Below are 20,703 nucleotides of genomic sequence, written 5' to 3' on the forward strand. Positions count from 1 at the left end.
CTATTAGTGGACCAGCAGCACGCACAATCATATGTGCTTACGGACTGTATCCCTTGCAGACTGTATTGAATATTAATAACAGAAAGAAACAACCCTTTTGTGTGAATGAGTGTAAATGGGGGAGGGAGGTTTTTTTGGGTTGGTGCACTAATTGTAAGTGTATCTTGTGTTTTTTATGTTGATTTAATTTTTAAAAAAAATAAAATAAAAAAAACCGATACAGATAATAAAAAAACCGATACCGATAATTTCCGATATTACATTTTAACGCATATATCGGCCGATAATATCGCCAGGCCGATATTATCGGACATCTCTATATGCAAATATACAAAAATCTTGTTGTGAAAAATGAGTTGGAATTTCACAGGAAGAAAGTCACAATTTCACAAGAAAAACGTGGAATTTTGCCGGTATTAGAATAAAAGTCGTAATTTTTACTCAACGCAAGTCAAAATTATACAATAAAAACTCAACATATGTGCAATAGTATGACAAAAGTTGGAATTTTACTCAACAACCGTCGCAATTTTACAAGAAAAGCTTAAAATGTTGGCAATTTTATAAAAGGAGTCGTAATTTTACTCGACAAAAGTCCCAATTTTATAAGAAAACTTAAAAATGTTGGTAATATCCATCCATTTTCTACCGCTTGTCCCTTTTGGGGTGGCGGGGGATGCTGGATCCTATCTCAGCTGCATTATTACAATAATAATCGGAATTTAACTTGGCAAAATTATGACAAAAGTCATAATTTTATTGCAAAAAAATGTCACTATTTTACAAGAACAACAAAAAAAAATTGGCAATATTGTGATAAACGTCAGAATTTTATATGACAAATGTCACCATTTTGCATTGAAAAGTAATATTTACATTAAAAAAATTATTTTGTTCCCAATTTTATGAGAAAAAAGTCGACACATTGTGAGAAAAAGACTGCTTTTAGTTACCGTATTTTTCGGACTATAAGGCGCAGTTGTTTTCATAGTTTGGCCGGAGGTGCGACTTATACTCAGGAGCGACTTATGTGTGAAATTATTAACACATTACCGTAAAAGATCAAATAATATTATTTAGCTCATTCACGTAAGAGACTAGACGTATAAGATTTCATGGGATTTAGCGATTAGGGGTGACAGATTGTTTGGTAAACGTATAGCATGTTCTATATGTTATAGTTATTTGAATGACTCTTACCATAATATGTTACGTTAACATACCAGGCACGTTCTCAGTTGGTTATTTATGCGTCATATAACGTACACTTATTCAGCCTGTTGTTCACTATTCTTCATTTATTTTAAATTGCCTTTCAAATGTCTATTCTTGGTGTTGGGTTTTATCAAATAAATGTCCCCAAAAAATGCAACTTACACTCAAGTGCGACTTATATATGTTTTTTCCCTTCTTTATTATGCATTTTCGGCAGGTGCGACTTATACTCTGGTGCGACTTATACTCCAAAAAATATTTAGAATTTAATGTAATTTTTATTATATTTTATTTTTAATAATTTTTGGCCAAAGGGGGCGCACTTCAATTTATTACACACACTTGTTTTTACATATGTTGACCAGAGGGGGAGCACTTCCAATTTTTACACACACTTGTTATTGCATATCTTGACCAGAGGGGGAGCACTTTTAAAACCCATTTGAAAAATTCCTCCAGTTTGAGACCACCCTATTTTTGATGGATTTCACCACCAGGGGTGCAAATGAGACATTCTCTATTAGATGCAATGGTTTTCCGTATTGGGACCATGATTTGGGTCCTAACTTGTTCACCGGTCCTCATATGGAAGGTACATTTCCTTGTTGGTGTCTCAAGAAGCGTAGAAATACAAGAAAGCACACACAAACACAAACACACACACACACACAGACACACATATTTTGGGCTTTGTGGGCAAACAAAGCTGCATTGGCCGAAGTTGTCGTTATACATCAAACATTGACAGACACGAAGTGGTCACTAGGACACACATACACAAACTCATACACTCGTATTCCTAATATAGCGTCTTTTCCCTCAACACAGCATGCTGGAGGATGACTCACAAAGCTCCCAGAAAGCAAGGAGATGACCAAAGTTAGTACGTTGAGGATCAGAGTGACTCACAAGCTCCACTCACGTCTCACGCTAAAAACCCGTGCGCTCTGATTGGCTTCCCGTGTTTGAAATGGATGCCAGGCTGTCGCCAGACAAAAGTTGTCCTGTAATTTCTTAAAGATGGACGGTAGCTCCGTCTTATTGATCGTTCAAGACTTCAAAGAGTCTTTGTTGCAAAGTCACATGTAAGGAAGTTGTGCCATTGTGTCGCAATGGATATGACTCATTCGTATTGTGTATAAGAAGATACCAAAAACACCAAATCAGTCAACCAGTTGATTTTAAAGGGGAAGAATTGTATTTTTTGTGGAGGAAAAAGATAAAGGGGATGGAGACTTTAAGGTAGTTGAATTCTATTGTTCTTTTACCAATAATCTGCAAGGTCTGAAATATGCAAATTTTTGCAAATACACTGTAATACCTACAGTAATTATTTGAATCATATTGCCAAACAATGCATAGTGGTTAACGAATTATATACGTTTAAAAGGTACCAATATTTATATATATATATATATATATATATATATATATACATATATATATATATATATATATATATATATATATATATATATATATATATATATATATATATATATATATACACTACCGTTCAGAAGTTTGGGGTCACCCAAACAATTTTATGGAATAGCCTTCATTTCTAAGAACAAGAATAGACTGTCGAGTTTCAGATGGAAGTTCTCTTTTTCTGGCCATTTTGAGCGTTTAATTGACCCCACAAATGTGATGCTCCAGGAACTCAATCTGCTCAAAGGAAGGTCAGTTTTGTAGCTTCTGTAACGAGCTAAACTGTTTTCAGATGTGTGAACATGATTGCACGAGGGTTTTCTAATCATCAAATAGCCTTCTGAGCCAATGAGCAAACACATTGTACCATTAGAACACTGGAGTGATAGTTGCTGGAAATGGGCCTCTATACACCTATGTAGATATTGCACCAAAAAACAGATATTTGCAGCTAGAATAGTCATTTACCACATTAGCAATGTATAGAGTGTATTTCTTTAAAGTTAAGACTAGTTTAAAGTTATCTTCATTGAAAAGTACAGTGCTTTTCCTTCAAAAATAAGGACATTTCAATGTGACCCCAAACTTTTGAACGGTAGTGTATATATATATATATATATATATATATATATATATATATATATATATATATATATATATATATATATATATATATATATATATATATATATATATATACAAACCCAAAACCAGTGAAGTTGGCACATTGTGTAAATCGTAAATAAAAACAGAATGCAATGATTTGCAAATCCTTTGCAACCTATATTCAATTGAATAGACTGCAAAGACAAGATACTTAACGTTGTTATTTTTTGCAAATATTAGCTCATGATGCCTGCAACATGTTTCAAAAAAGCTGGCACAAGTGGCAAAAAAGACTGACAAAGTTGTGGAATGCTCATCAAACCCTTATTTGGAACATGCCACAGGTGAACAGGCTGATTGGGAACAGGTGGTTGCCATGATTGGGTATAAAAGCCGCTTCCATGAAATGCTCAGTCATTCACAAACAAGGACGGGGCGAGGGTCACCACTTTGTGAACAAATGCGTGAGCAAATTGTCGCAGAGTTTAAGAACCACATTTCTCAACGAGCTATCGCAAGGAATTTAGGGATTTCACCATCTACGGTCCGTAAAATCGTCAAACAGTTCAGAGAATCTGGAGAAATCACTGCACGTAAGCGATGATATTACGGACCGTCGATCCCTCAGGCGGTACTGCATCAAAAACAGACATCAGTGTGTAAAGGATATCACCACATGGGCTCAGGAACACTTCAGAAAACCCCTGTCAGTAACTATAGCTGGTCGCTACATCTAGAAGTGCAAGTTAAAACTCCACTATGCAAAGCGAAAGCCATTTATCAACAACACCCAGAAACGCCGCCGACTTCGCTGGGCCCGAGTTCATCTAAGATGGACTGATGCAAAGTGGAAAAGTGTTCTGTGGTTTGACGAGTCCACACTTCAAATTGTTTTTGGAAACTGGACGTTGTGTCCTCCGGAACAAAGAGGAAAAGAACCCTCCAGATTGTTATTGGCGCAAAGTTCAAAAGCCAGCATCTGTGATGGTATGGGGGTGTATTAGTGCCCAAAGGTTAAGGTTCTGAATAGAATCGAATCGTTGTTAATACGAATCGCTACACCCCTAATAAATAATAATTTTAAAAAATGTGGTAGTAAAAACTACAACTACAGTAAAACGCATGTTACAATCAAACAGCTGGTGTGTAATAAGTAAATACCTACAGTATAAACACTTTGTGGGACTCAACAAAAGACAACACTGGCACATTCATCTTAATTGCAAAGACGACTACAACACACCGAGGACAAACTGAAATCAATGCGTACTTGCAAATAAGACTCAGAAATAAAACGAGATGTAACGATTTGGCTTGGCTTTATTGACATGACCCCAGGATGCAGAAACAGCAATTAATTGAAGGTAAAAAACATATTTAATAATGCCTAAGTAAAAAGGAACGTGAGCGACAGGAGTGTATCACGGATGACTAGACAAAAACAAAACCGGTATAGGAAAAACTGGTTTTGCTAAATAATTCTATGAGCAACATGGATGAGCACAAAGGAAAAAGCTCGATACACAATGGCAAAACAATCACGCTGACGAAGCTGGCTAACGAGCATTCCTGATTGCCAATCGGGGACAGGTGAGGTTGAAAGCACTTAGGCCAGAGGAAAAGTGGTATAAAAATGGAGGCGAACAGGAAATGGAAGAACAATGAAGAGTGCTGGGCAGGAAATAAAACAAAGTGACTGATGAGAGATTATGACACAAGGTAGAACTGTACATCACAACTATCATTTTCAACTCCCTTTTAAATGTTAAATAAAACAATATATATTTTATTATAAACCAAAATAATATTTTGCATCACATAAACATACACAAAAGTACTGAAAAGTAGCACTGCTGAGTACTAGTATCGATTCCTGGTACTTGTATCAGTTCAGATGTTGAAGATAGTGTAGTGAATATATATATATATATATAATATATATATATATATATATATATATATATATATATATATATATATATATATATATATATATATATATATATATATATATTTAAATATTTAATTTTAATTATTTTCACAAGATTAATTAACTCATTGCTGGGTATTGTGGCCAAACAGCTCAATTTTTGTTTCATCAGACATCACATGGACAAAGATAAGACCTTCTGGAGGAAAGTTCTGGGGTCAGATGAAACAAAAATTGAGCTGTTTGGCCACAATACCCAGTAATATGTTTGGAGGAGAAAAGGTGAGGCCCAGAACAAGCTAGTCAGGTTACTTTTAGACCTCCACCCCAGATCCCACCTCACTCCTACCCACTTCTCCAAAGTGGGCTGGCTCAAGGTGGAGGACAGAGTTAAACAACTTGCACTGAGCCTAGTCTATAAAATCCACTACACCTCCCTGATACCGAAGTACACGTCAAACTACTTCCTTAACGTAAATGACCGCCATAACCACAACACCAGGGGGAGCTCCACTAACCACGTTAAACCCAGATTCCGAACTAAGAAAGGTCTTAACTCATTCTCTTTCTATGCCACATCAATGTGGAATGTGCTCCCAACAGGTATAAAAGAAAGGGCATCTCTATCCTCCTTCAAAACGGCAAAAAAAGTTTACCTCCAGGCAGCTACAACCCTAAACTAACACCCTCCCCGGATTGCTAATAATCAAATGTAAACAATCAAATGCAGATACTTTTTCTTATGCCTTCTGATCTCTCTCTCTCTCTCTCTCTCTCTCTCTCTCTCTCTCTCTCTCTCTCTCTCTCTCTCTCTCTCTCTCTCTCTCTCTCTCTCTATGTCCACTACTTGCTGTCCATATCCTACCCCCCCTCCGATTGTAAATAATGTAAATAATTCAATGTGATTATCTTGTGTGATGACTGCATTATGATGATAGTATATATGATAGTATATATCTGTATCATGAATCAATTTAAGTGGACCCCGACTTAAACAAGTTGAAAAACTTATTCGGGTGTTACCATTTAGTGGTCAATTGTACGGAATATGTACTACTACTAATAAAAGTCTCAATCAATCAATCAATTTAATTCCAGGAACACCATGTCTACCGTCAAGCATGGCGGTGGTAGTATTATGCTCTGGGCCTGTTTTGCTGCCATGGAACTGGTGCTTTACAGAGAGTAAATGGGACGATGAAAAAGGATGACCTCCAAATTCTTCAGGACAACCTAAAATCATCAGCCCGGAGGTTTGGTCTTGGGCGCAGTTGGGTGTTCTTACAGGACAACGACCCCAAAACGTCAAAAGTGGTAAAGGAATAGCTAAATCAGGCTAGAATTAAGGTTTTAGAATGGCCTTCCCATAGTCCTGACTTAAACGTGTGTGTGGACAATGCTGAAGAAACAAGTCCATGTCAGAAAACCAACAAATTTCAGCTGAACTGCACCAATTTTGTCAAGAGGAGTGGTCAAAAACTCAACCAGAAGCTTGTGGATGGCTCCCAAAAGCGCCTTATTGCAGTGAAACTTGCCAAGGGACATGTAACCAAATATTAACATTGCTGTATGTATACTTTTGACCCAGCAGATTTGCTCACATTTGTAGTAGACCCATAATAAATTTGTAAAAACAACCAAAACGTACAAATTATCGGAAACTCAAGACAGCCATGACATTATGTTCTTTACAAGTGTATGTCAACTTTTGACCACGATATATATATATATATATATATATATATATATATATATATATATATATATATTATATATATATATATATATTATATATATATATATATATATATATATAACCATAAATTAATGAATGTAATTTAAAAAAAAGAAATGATTCATTGACATAATATATTCTTATATATATCTTGTATGATGGTATCGGTGTGGGTGAGTCATGGCCATAACGCTTGCGAGTGAATACAACCTCAGTTTCCGACCGCAGTCACGAGTCGCGAGTATTGAAAAAAAAAAGCATCGCACTCTTTAGTTCCACTTCCTGTTATCCTCGTAACCATGACGACCGAGCCGCAGAGTGTTCCCTAGTGCATGTGTTTGTACATTTGCTTTTTTTTTTTTGGCCTCCAGCTCTGTGCGGAGCTGCTTGCGAGTGACTGTACTTGTGTTGTTGTGTTGTGGAGGACAACAGAGTTGTGTCCAGGACCACAACCACGTCGTCCTATAAGTCCGTGGTCGCTCTATGTTCACAGCGTAATATAACAATCTGGATTTTGTATGGGACAGCGTGGCTAATAAATAATAGCAATAACATAAACATGTCCTTTTTTTGCTGTTGAGATCCTACTCACTAGTTTAACGTGGGACACGTCTTCAAGCCTTGGGGGAGCCTCCGAGTCCCCTACTGGGGTCTTCTTTTGTTTTGCACAACGTTGTCTTCATGAGAGCGTGTAGGACAGGATGTGGAATGCCGTGAGCCGGGCGGAGGATTCCCCTCGGAGTGCGGAGGAGGAAGGAAAGAGGAACGGGTGGGGGTGGGGGGTGCGGGTTGGATTCCAAGTCTGGCTTACAGTGGGAAGGAAGGGGTCCCGTTCCTGTTTGTTCACATTATGGGATGGCAGGCGGGGCTGGGATAAAGGGGGGGGGCACGGGTTACTCGATGTCCTCCGGGGTCGCTCCCTCGCCTCTCATGGCATTCACAGCTGCCGGGGGCCGAGCTGCGTGGGAGGACGGAGAACTCCCACGATGCACTCCTTCAGGCATGCACGCTCAGGCTCCAACTTGACCACAGAACTCAGAGAGAGCGAATGACATCATGCTGGATTGGACGTACAGTGCCACAAAAATAAGGGAAATCATTCGGAGCGTTACACACGTGAGGACGTGAATGTTTAACTCACGTAACTTCCTGTTTTGTATTCTTTTTAGCATGGGTTTCATTTTATCCCGGCCTTCAAAGATGTTTAGTGCCGCTCCCAAGCCCGGACAAATGGGTGTCTTGCGTCCAGAAGACATCCGCCACATAAAAACGAAGTCAAATCTCCCAGCACCTCCAAAACCCTCAAATCTAGACTCCAAACATCCCAGAACAAGCTAGGTTACTTTAGATCTCCATCCCAGATCACACCTCACTCCTACACTGTTAAAAAAAATTCTGTAAAAAAACGGTCATCTACTGGCAGCTACGGCTGCCAAACGAAAACCATAAAATTAAAGTAAAACATTGTAAACCAAATAATGATCAAAAACATTATATTTACAGACATTTTCATGAAACGTTTTGCGGGAAAATATCGTAATTTTACAGATTTTTTCTAAATTATTTAGATCAACCACCTTTAATAAAGTGACGATGCAAACAGTTCTGCAGAAAAATACCTTTATTTTACAGAGTTTTTCCAAATTATTAAGATCAAACACCTTTAATGAAGTGACAATGCTGGCAGTTCCACAGAAAAATAACATTATTTTACAGATTTTTTTCTGAATTGTTAAGATCAACCACCTTTAATAAAGTGACGATGCAAACAGTTCTGCAGAAAAACACCTTTATTCTACAGATTGATAGTATGGACATAGACTTTTATATAACAAGCTACATATTTAATGAAAGATAATTACTGTAATTTTACATGAATTTGAAAGTAATTTAAGAAAACAGAAAATGCTATGTATAATTAATTTGGTGTTTTTCTGTAAAATAAATAGAAATATACATAGTTTGTCATTACTGGCATATTACTTAAAATAACAGGGGGATTGTTTATTTACAGATAATGTCTTCAATTCTACAGTTTTATAAACTATTTTTAAAAAATAGAAAAATTACAGTAGAAATTTAGAGTAAATTAAGCATAAAAATAGGATTTTTTTTTACAGTGTACCCACTTCTCCAAGGTGGGCTGGCTCAGGGTGGAGGACAGAGTAAAACAGCTTGCACTGAGCCTAGTCTATAAAATTCGCTACACCTCCCTGATACCGAAGTACATGTCAAACTACTTCCAGAACGTAAATGACCGCCATAACCACAACACCAGGGGGAGCTCCATAAACCATGTTAAACCCAGATTTCGATCTAACAAAGGTCTTAACTCATTCTCCTTCTATGCCACATCAATATGGAATGCACTCCCAACAGATGTAAAAGAAAGGGCATCTCTATCCTCCTTCAAAACCGCACTAAAAGAACACCTCCAGGCAACTACAACCCTAGACTAACACCCTCCCCCACCACATCCCACCTTCCCGGATTGTAAATAATCAAATGTAAATAATCAAATGTATGTACTTGTTCTTGTACTTTCTGAGCTCACTATGTTCACTGCTCGCTGTACATATCCTACCAAGTCAGACCTACACTGTTACAATGTCCATTTCTCAGATGATATAATTGTTGATGACTGAAGTGCTGATATCGACCAAACCTAACCCCGCCCCAACCCCCTCCACACCCCACCCCCTGGATTGTAAATAATGTAAATAATTCAATGTATATACTCTGATGATTAACTTGTGTGATGACTGTATTATGCTGATAGTATATATTTATACCATGAATTGATTAACGTGGACCCCGACTTAAACAAGTTGAAAAACTTATTCGGGTGTTACCATTTAGTGGTCAATTGTACGGAATATGGACTGTACTGTGCAATCTACTAATAAAAGTCTCAATCAATCAAAGCGTTATATTCGTTGTACTAGCTCAGGGGTCGGCAACCCAAAATGTTGAAAGAGCCATATTGGACCAAAAATACAAAAACAAATCTGTCTGGAGCCGCAAAAAATTAAAAGCCATATTACATGTGTCATGAGATTTAATTAAGAGGACTTAAAGGAAACTAAATGAGCTCAAATATAGCTACAAATGAGGCATAATGATGCAATATGTACATATCGCTAGCCTAAATAGCATGTTAGCATCGATTAGCTCGCAGTCATGCAGTGACCAAATATGTCTGATTAGCACTCCACACAAGTCAATAACATCAACAAAACTCACCTTTGTGCACTCACGCACAACGTTAAAAGTGTGGTGGACAAAATGAGACAGAAAAAGAAGTGGCACGTCCTAGGAAGTCGGAGAAAGTTATACATGTATACAAACTATACGGTGAGTTCAAGGACCGCCAAAATTAGTAGGACAAAACAGCGCTCGCCAAATACTCGAATCGGTGAAGCATGTTTAATATAAACAGTGTGCTTTATAACAATTAGGGAGGTTTGTGTCATGTTTGTCCTCCTACAGAAACCATACTAAAACAAAAAAATTGATTTTTTTTCCCCTCATCTTTTTCCATTCTTCATACATTTTTGAAAAATCTCCAGAGAGCCACTAGGGCGGCGCTAAAGAGCCGCATGCGGCTCTAGAGCCGCGGGTTGCCGACCCCCGTACTAGCTACTATTACTTCATTAGTCAGTTAGTGTCAGGTGGGGGTCGCAGCTTGCTGCGGGGTTGTTCTTCCAACGCAAAAACGGCTCCGGACGACAGCGTGAAGGTAGGCTTGGATTTATTTAACATAAATAACTCACTACCATAACCACAAAAATACAACAAAAAAGGCAAGCGTGCCTAAAACACAAATGAAGCTGCTAGTTAGCAGAAGCTATGGCATGGACTATGAACTTACTTGGCATGGACTATGAACTTACTTGGTCAGAAAGAGACATGAACCGGTGTGACATAAAGACGATGCAGGCAGAACGGGAGAACAGAAAGAAAGACTTAAATAACACAGACATGATTAACAACAGGTTTGTGACTCAAAACGTGAAACAGGTGCGTGACATGACAGGTGAAAACTAATGGGTGACCATGGAAATCAAACAAAACAAGGAAGTGAAACCAGGAACTAAAAAAAAGAGTCCAAAAACCAAGCAAAACATGGCCAAACAAAAACATGATTAACACAGACATGACAGTTAGATTTTTTAGCTTTAGCATCAGGAGCTAACTAGATGAATAGATATTTATTTAGCTCTTAGCTATTATGCTAACTACATAAATTAGTTGTTTAGCTATTAGCTACTAAGCTAACTAGATAAATAGCTAACATTAATATATATATATATATCTATTTCATTAAACTAAATTAATATTCATTTAGTTCATAGCTATTAAACTAACTAGATAACTATTGATCTAGAAAGTTAAATGACGTAACTTCTAAGTGATATAAAAGTCTGTTTAGCTAGACTTGACGTCCTCATTTTAAAATGGCCACTGTATTTTGCATCTTGCATATCTTGCAATGCATCTTGAACATCTTGAACCCTTTTCTCTTTGTTTGTTTTTTGGTTTTTTTATTGAGACAAAGATTATATATGAATTTAATATGTGTTTGCTTACTATGGTATATTATTTATTTATTATTTATGTGTTCACTGTTCTGTTACAGAGAACAAGGAAATGTACGGAGCCCCTAAAGCAGGGGTCGGCAACCTAAAATGTTGAAAGAGCCATATTGGAGCAAAAATACAAAAACAAATCTGTCTGGAGCCACAACAAATTAGAAGCCATATTACATACAGATAGTGTGTCATGAGATATACATTGAATTGAGATGACTTAAAGGAAACTAAATGAGCTCAAATATAGCTACAGATGAGGCATAATGATGCAATATGTACATATAGCTAGCCTAAATAGCATGTTAGCATCGATTAGCTTGCAGTCATGCAGTGACCAAATATGTCTGATTAGCACTCCACACAAGTCAATAACATCAACAAAACTCACCTTTGTGCCTTCACGCACAACGTTAACAGTTGGGTGGACAAAATGAGACAGAAAAAGAAGTGGCATAAAACACGTCCTAGAAAGTCGGAGAAAGTTATACATGGAAACAAACTAAAGGTGAGTTCAAGGACCGCCAAAATTAGTAGGACAAAACGGCGCTCGCCAAATACTCGAATCAGTGAAGCATGTTTAATACAAACAGTGTGCTTTATAACAATTAGGGAGGTTTGTGTCATGTTTGTCCTCATACAGAAACCATATTAAAACCCAAAAAAATTGTTTTTTTTCCCCTCATCTTTTTCCATTTTTCATACATTTTTGAAAAAGCTTCAGAGAGCCACTAGGGCGGCGCTAAAGAGCCACATGCGGCTCTAGAGCCGCGGGTTGCCGACCCCTGCCCTAAAGGGACATGGATGTTTTGCGAGATCTCGCAATACGTTTTGCGAGATCTCGCAATACTTTTTGCGAGATCTCGCGAAGGTTTTTTTCCTATGTCAGTGAACCGGAAGTGAAACAGACACAGCGATGGAGGAGCGGGAGCATGCGGGAGCCTACCCATCATCTGTGCTCTCTTGTGGGACCATAATACAATTTGATGTCTTTAATGTTATGCCAATACTAAAATAGAAATCAATAAACTTCTCCCACGGATGATGGGTAGGCTCCTCCATTGCTTTGTCTGTTTCACTTCTGGTTCACCATCGCGGTGTCTGTTTTACTTCCGGTTCACTGACATAGGAAAAAAAAACTTTTGCGAGATCTCGCAAAACATTTTTTTTCCCTTCATGTCCCTTTAGAGCAGGGGTGTCAAACGTACGGCCCGAGGGCCGGATCAGGCCCGCAAACTGGTTTTAACCGGCCCGCGGGATGAGTTTGGTAAGTATAAATATGGGCCGAAATTTTTGAATGAAATAAACTGCTGTTCTAAATGTGTCCACTAGATGTCGCAATACAAAAAATAAACCACATGATGTTAGTACATCAGCCGAGGAAAATTAACAAACTACATAAATAACATCCTATAATTTGATTTTGATATTATTTTTTTATCTTGATGGATTGAAAATGAACACCAATGAGTTGACTAATGAACATTATCTAATAATTTATTCAGAAAGTATAAATAACGACAAACAAAGATGGAATACTATTAACTACAACATGTAGGTGTAAATAAACCCAACAACATTATGATTTGTACATTTTCAGAATGTGCTTGTTCTATTTTTAAACAAAGAAAACAATCTGAAGTTTTCTTTATTTTTAAGTTATTGTGCCGTGATTTTACCAGTCTGGCCCACTTGGGCATAGATTTTCCTCCATGTGGCCCCCGATCTAAAATTAGTTTGATACTCCTGATCTAAACTTTACCGCTGCTTGTATTTATTTCCATATTTTATTGTAATAGTTTCAGAATGTGTTTGTTCTATTTTTGGCCAAAGTAAGACAAAGAAAACAATCTGAAGTTATTTTTTTGTTTTAATGCTATGGTTGTAATAGTCCGGCCCGCGTGTGCACAGATTTTCCTCCGTGCGGCCCCTGAGCTAAAATGAGTTTGACACCCCTGCTTTAGAGGCTCTGTAGAAATGGGATAAAATTGCTATGGTATGAAAAGGGGTAAGATTAAATAAGTTCTGCTTCTTCCTACTCCTTTTCGGATGTGCTGTTAAAATAGATTGGGTGGTATAATCAAGGTGTGCCAAAAGACCATAGGCACTACATTGAACCCCCTGAACCAGATCTATCAGGCCAGAGTCATCCAGAAGGCAAAGGCAATTCTGGTCAACCCTCAGCACCCTCTCTTCTCAGAGTTTAGACTCTTGCCCTCAGGATGCAGGTACGCCCCTACTAATAGAAAGGCCAAAAACAACAGATACATAAGATCCTTTCTTCCCTCAGCTGCTGCCTTTATAAATGAGCTTCTTAAACAAGCTTAGCTGCTATGCAGTCACTTTAGTGGGAAGCGACGTGTGATGATTAGTTTTTATTGTTTTACAAATGTTTTTAGTTTTTAGTTTAATGCTTTCATGATGGTTTGTATGTTGTATGTATTTTATGTATTTGTACCTTGTTTTACTGTCGTACCTTGGTTTTTACTGTTGTACCCCGTTTTACTGTTGAACCTTGTTTTTTAATGACTACTGCTGCAAACCAAATTGCCCCTCAGGGACAATAAAGATTTTCTAAGTCTAAGTCTAAGTCTGTAATGAAACAACTGGAATTGTGTGATGCATTACATTCAGGGGCGCCGAAAAGGGGGGGTAAAGGAGACGGATTCTAGGGGCCCATGATGGAGGGGGGGCCCAGAGAGGCCCCTAATGATGATGAAATTATAATGTTGCCGCTGTGTTTGGGGGCCCTGTAAAGATTCTTTTCATGGGGCCCAAAATCCCTAGCGGCGCCCCTGACTACATTGTATCGTATGCATGTTCGGAATAACCTGAAACTGAAACTGGTAGATAAGAAATGAGGCAAAAAACATGAAAACCTAATCTTCTACATGTTTTAATTATCAAATGTTCATATTCTGTGACTGTTTTGAGATGGTGGGGGGTCTCACAGCAGAGGTTCCGATAAGACCAGAAAAAGTTGCAAGATTTGTCGCTTGTTGCTTTTTTTTTGGGAAAACAGAATATAGACGGTAGGGGTGTCACGGTTGATCGATTTATCCATTTATATTCCTACATTTCAAGTATATCAATCCGTTCTCGGCAAGGTTGCCTTCCAAATGACAGGTGTTGATCCAAGATCGATTGTATCGATACTATAAAAAGGAAAAACTTTATCTGAAGTCTTGCACTTTTAATAATATCAACAGTAAACGTTAAGTCTATTTTCTCGTCTCTGGCGTCATCCAAACAAAAATGGTGTACAGCCAACGCCACAAGACAATGGTATAACATTTGTGATGTGTGTCTGTGGGCTTTTAAGAGGTGGTGCTGTTGGGTGTGACATGTGCGAGAGCGGCAGAGTGAACTGAGTCACGCAATAGTTTCGGTGTCTGTGTGTGTAGTGCCTGAGCGCGAGTGGTGGCGAACGGCAACTCTTATATGTGTGTGTTTTGACTCTCAATCAATCAATCAATCAAAGTTTATTTATATAGCCCTTAATCACACGTGTCTCAAAGGGCTGCACAAGCCACAACGACATCCTTGGCTCAGATCTGGGGCCGTACTTATCAAGCTTCTTAGAGTGCCATTTTACACTTAAGTCCTGAGAATTTGCGAAATGTAGTCCTACTCTCAAACTTCAGAATAAAAGCTTTTTATCAACGTTCTTAAGTCTAAGAATCACTCCTACTCTCCACGATATTTAAGAGACCTTCAGAGGTGTCTTAAGTGGTTAGGAGTTGCCAGCAGGGGATGGCACTGAGGCGAGAGAGACGTGCGCGAACGTTCAGGGAACGGAACAATGTTTTTTGTTTTTTTTGATGACGAGCAGCTGATCAAACGGTATCGTTTAGACAGAGCGGATATTATTTTTGTCACAGATTTAATACTTTTCGATTCTTTGTTGATTTCTGCATGTGGCTGCAGTGGGCTAGTATATATAGAGCCACCCACACCAGTTTCAAATTAGTTGCCTAATTAATGAATTGGAAAGAAAATGTTATGACAGTAGCGTATGTGTGTGGCCGTGAGGTGAGTGACGTCAGTGAGTGTGTGGGCGATAGAAGAGAGGGAGCGGTAGCGTGAGTGCCGGCGGGGACTAGTTTGTTTTGTATTATTTTGTAGTTTATTGTCAAAATATACACTCCCATTGTCCACTTAAATATTTCCAAGATATTTCTTTATTCTTAGACAACGGATTCCCTTCCGTGATTGGTCATTTCTATGGACACAGAAATGACGTCACCTAAAATTCCGTTTACGGCACATAGTAATGTCGTAATTCAGCTCTGAGTGTGACACTTAAGATTCAGTCCTACACTTCGCTGAAAGTGTGAGTAAGACGCTTGATAACTAACTTTTAAGTGCAGCTTTCAGCGAAGAATTTATTTACTCTTAAGTCAACTCTTAGCAGACTTCTTAGGAGTAATTCTAAGAAGCTTGATAAGTACGGCCCCTGGGCAAGAAAAAACTCAACTCAATGGGATCCACAAAAAATACTGCTTAAAATACAGGTCGTGTGTACGAACACTAAATGGAAATAATAATTTATTGGACAAAGTAGGTAAAAAAAAAACTGTGTAATTTAAATGATACATTTCAATTTGCAGTCGTCCCTTGCCACATTGCGCTTCAAACACTGCAGCTTGCCCACATTGCAGACTAGTTTATATTTTCTCCATTATTAAGCATTTTCAAGCATAAAAAATAACATTACAGTATTATTGGCCACTAGATGAGACCAAAGCAATCAGATCACGCTGTTCAGTATCTTGGCCACTGATTGGCTCAGCTTCAGGCAGCATTACTATATTGCAGGAGTCGGCAACCTTTACCATACAAAGAGCCATTTGAGCCCATTTCCCACGAAATAAAACCCACCGAGAGCGGCAAACCTTGTTTGATCCCTAAAATTCCGATAACGCCACTTATAGTTTCTCTACACTTATGAAATAGCATTTATGAACTCAAACAATAGACAGAAAACAACTCATGAATTTTTTTTTTTTTTTCTCTGATCATGTTAGAATAATTGTATCTAAGTTATCACAAAACTTTGTGTTGCCATGAGTTCCCGGCGAGAAGACAAAAGCTGTCTTTGATCCTACCAAGAAGAAGGCTTGAAAAACTCCACTGTGTAGGATGGGAAGCAACATAAAGGTGTTCTGTTTCTTTCATGTATTGTAATCCACAGAAAGATTTTGTCTTGACCCGAGAACTACAAAGTGCAGAGGAAGCAGGGCCTGACTCCCCTCAAGGCACCTTTTCTTTGAACTGTTTTACAACCTTTTCTTTGAACTGTTTGTGACAAAGGCGATGGCTGTTTACGACCCCCGTCTCTTAGAAACAGCTGTTGCCATGTAATCAGGGAAAGTCCAAATAAAAGAGGAGGGGTACAATCTTTCGTCAGAGCGTGGAACACTGTACAAGGGTACAGGTGTACGCGTTTCTCCTCATTGAGCCAAATTTAATTATGTCTCTGTTTAATTCCTTGCTTCTTGTCTTGTTTAATAGATGTCATCAGTGTTTGAACCTAACAGATCAGTTCCAAAACTACTCTTTTTCGGTCATCTCCAGCTGGGTTATTTTTCGCAAATGCTGTGTGTTTGTTCTGGAAATGTCTTGAACATTTAGATTTTTTTTTTTGTGCTATTTTATTAACCACATATTAAGCACACACATGAACCAACCTCGTCAACAGTGAAGGCAAATTATTCTGTCCATAAAGCATTAAATGTTGTATTTTCCGTCAATTGCTAGCTTACCGGACGTTGACCGCTAAAAAACAACGGCTTGGCAACAAAAGATGACGCATGGGGGGTGTGACATACATTTCAATCGACAAAATATTAAAATATGTTCTATTTTTATATTACAAGGTCACAGAACTCTCCAAAAATAACAACTGTAACATTAAAGTAAACTAAATAAAATAGTATTAATAAAAAATTTAAAAAACATTATTTATTGAAACTTTGTGTTAAAGAAAGCCAAAGGGAGCCAGGGCAGAGCCGCAGGTTGCAGAACCCGGCTATATTGGATTAAATAAGTGTAAAAGTGACTATAGGGTGTTTGTATGTCCAAACGATAAACAATGTTGTCTTGCAATAGTACAAAAAGTGGATCAAATTTCTGGCCACTTAAATGTAAAAAAAATATATACTAGTTTTTATTTTACTTTTTCTGTTATTTGTCCAACGATGTGCATTTAGACCACAAAACACTGTCAGTGTGACCCACTGAACTGATTTGACATCTGATGTCAGTAGGGATGATACTCGAAACCGGTTTTCCCGGTTGTTCGATAAGAAAATAACCGAGTCCTCGGACTCGAATCCCTTTTTGAGAACCGGTACCCGTTATCAAGACCACTATAGTAAAGAAAAGAGTTGGTTCTTTATTCGAATCCCTCGGAACGAATCCCGTCCCGACCAGAAATGCTCCGTGTGACATCACAAGAAATCAGTCACGTAGCTCAGTCATTAGGCGCAGATAGCGAAAGCAGGAAAACAATGGACGGGAAAAAGCGCTCCAAGGTGCAATAAAGTTCAAAACAAAAGGTATAATCCAATGAATAACTTTACTGAGAGATTTTAGCAGGGTACAAACACATGAAGAACACTTTTACCACCAACCGGAAACATAGCAACCAGGCTAGCAACTCACCTCCTTTACGGCAGCTGTCGCAACGTTCTTAAAACAACCGCAGCACATACATATATATACAACACATCTCCCTTTTTTAACTTTTGTTTTTCACACTGTATATGTGTTGTCTGTCTAATTATAAATAATGCAGGCGAGGCGTGTTGGCTGAGTTCTTGACGTTTACTTTCACGGGTGACGGCATGCAACAACACTTTTCGGGGCTACCGCGCATGCTCGTCACTCCCGTTGCATGATGGGTAGTGTAGTTGTTATATTCCCTAGCTCATAACATCTTTCCCCCTATAAAGAAATAATGTTAACTCAATAAAGTGTATTTCTTTTTTTAGCTTTAACTTTTCATTTTTTAGCATTGTAACCACATTTGCAAACAACTTTTCTCTTCATAGAATTTTCTTTCTTTAAAGTGCAAAAATGTCAAAGCATCATAACAAACAGTTATGTCAAATAGCAGCAGAATTGCACTTTTTGGAGAGCTGTATTATTTCCAGTTTTGTGCCCAAGGGACTGATTTTATTTAACACTATATTATTATTTATACACCTATAGTGATCACAGAGACAGGTTGTTTTTGTGTTACTGTATATATTTGTTTTTCTGAAAAATCCCACTTAATATACTTTGGGTAACAACAGTCAATGTTTATTTATTTTATTTTATTTTTTTAGGGGGGTAACAGTCAATATTTATTTATTTATTAGATTAAATTGTTTTCTTATATAATAAAAGTGAGCTTTTGTTAAACCAAATATTGTGCGTTTTTTTCCATATACAACAACCTATCTGGACTCGATAAGAGAATCGATAAGGAATCGGTTCGATAAGAGGATTCGATAATAGACTCGAACTCGATAATTTCTTATCAAACATCATCCCTAGATGTCAGTCAAACAGCACACACACACACACACACACACGCCAGATAACAACTCCTGCATCTACGTAGCTGTTTTTGCTATTAATAACCAAAATGCATTTCCCATTGGAGAGGATGCTGCTGCTTCCTCTCTCGCTTCAAAAACAGGATGCATGCTCCTCAGGTCAGATACTCCACGTTTTAGGAAGCCTGGAAATGTTTTCCGAAATGCTTTCGAGCGCTCAGAGGTACGACTGCAACGCTTGCAACAGGATGCTGAGTGTGAGTCAAGACAGGCATTGACGGACGGTTTGATGTGGAAGATAAAGTATTGATTCCACTTTAGAGGAGCACGGCTGAGGTCAGATGTTTCAGCTTTAGTCCTTACACATTTATCCCCTCATGCTGCGAGGCAGTGAGGGAAGGAGATAAATGGAACGCTGCCCCAATTGTGTGAGAATGAGCAACTTCAACTAATATGTACGCTAGACATTAGGCCTGGACCAATAACACACTTTGCTGGACAATATATTGCTAATAAAAATGTCCGATAATGGCTTTTTTGCCGATATCCGATATTCCGATATTGTCCAACTCTCAATTACCGATTTCGATATCAACCGATACCGATATATGCAGTCGTGGAATTAACACATTATTATGCCTAATTTTGTTGTGATGCCCTGCTGGATGCATTAAACAATGTAACAAGGTTTTCCAAAATAAATCAACTCAAGCTATGGAAAAAAATGCCAACATGGCACTGCCATATTTATTATTGAAGTCACAAAGTGCATTACTTTTTTTTAACATGCCTCAAAACAGCAGCTTGGAATTTGGGACATGCACTCCCTGAGAGAGCATGAGGAGGTTGAGGTGGCCGGGGTTGAGGTGGGGGGAGGGGGGGCTAGGGAGTAGCGGGGGGTGTATATTGTAGCGTCCCGGAAGAGTTAGTGCTGCAAGGGGTTCTGGGTATTTGTTCTGTTGTGTTTATGTTGTGTTACGGTGCGGATGTTCTCCCGAAATGTGTTTGTCATTCTTGTTTGGTGTGGGTTGACAGTGTGGCGCATATTTGTAACAGTGTTGAAGTTGTTTATACGGTCACCATCACTGTGACCTGTATGGCTGTTGACCAAGTATGCCTTGCATTCACATGTGTGTGTGAAAAGCCGTAGATATTATGTGATTGGTCCGGCACGCAAAGGCAGTACCTTTAAGGTTTATTGGCGCTCTGTACTTCTATGTCCGTGTACCACTCCGTACAGTGGCGTTTACCGATACTGATACCGATAATTTCCGATATTACATTTTAAAGCATTTATCGGTCGATAATAACGGCAGCCCGATATTATCGGACATCTCTAATTGCTAAGTATAAAAATGAGCCAACATTTTTGAATAAAAGAAACTGATGTCCTAAATGTGTCCACTAGATGTCGCAATAGCAATTATTTGTATCTATGTAAATGATGCTACATATGTAAACAAATTAAACCACATGATTTAGTACATCGGTCGAAGAAAATGATCAAAGTACATAAATAACATCCTGTAATTTGATTTTGATATTATTTTTTCATCATGATGGATTGAAAATTAACACCAATGAGTTGACTGAATCAGGAAGTATAAATAACGACAAATAAAGATAGAATACTATTAACTGCAACATGTT

The sequence above is a fragment of the Entelurus aequoreus genome, linkage group LG16 (genome assembly GCF_033978785.1).
Source record: "Entelurus aequoreus isolate RoL-2023_Sb linkage group LG16, RoL_Eaeq_v1.1, whole genome shotgun sequence".
NCBI classification, from domain to species: domain Eukaryota; kingdom Metazoa; phylum Chordata; class Actinopteri; order Syngnathiformes; family Syngnathidae; genus Entelurus; species Entelurus aequoreus.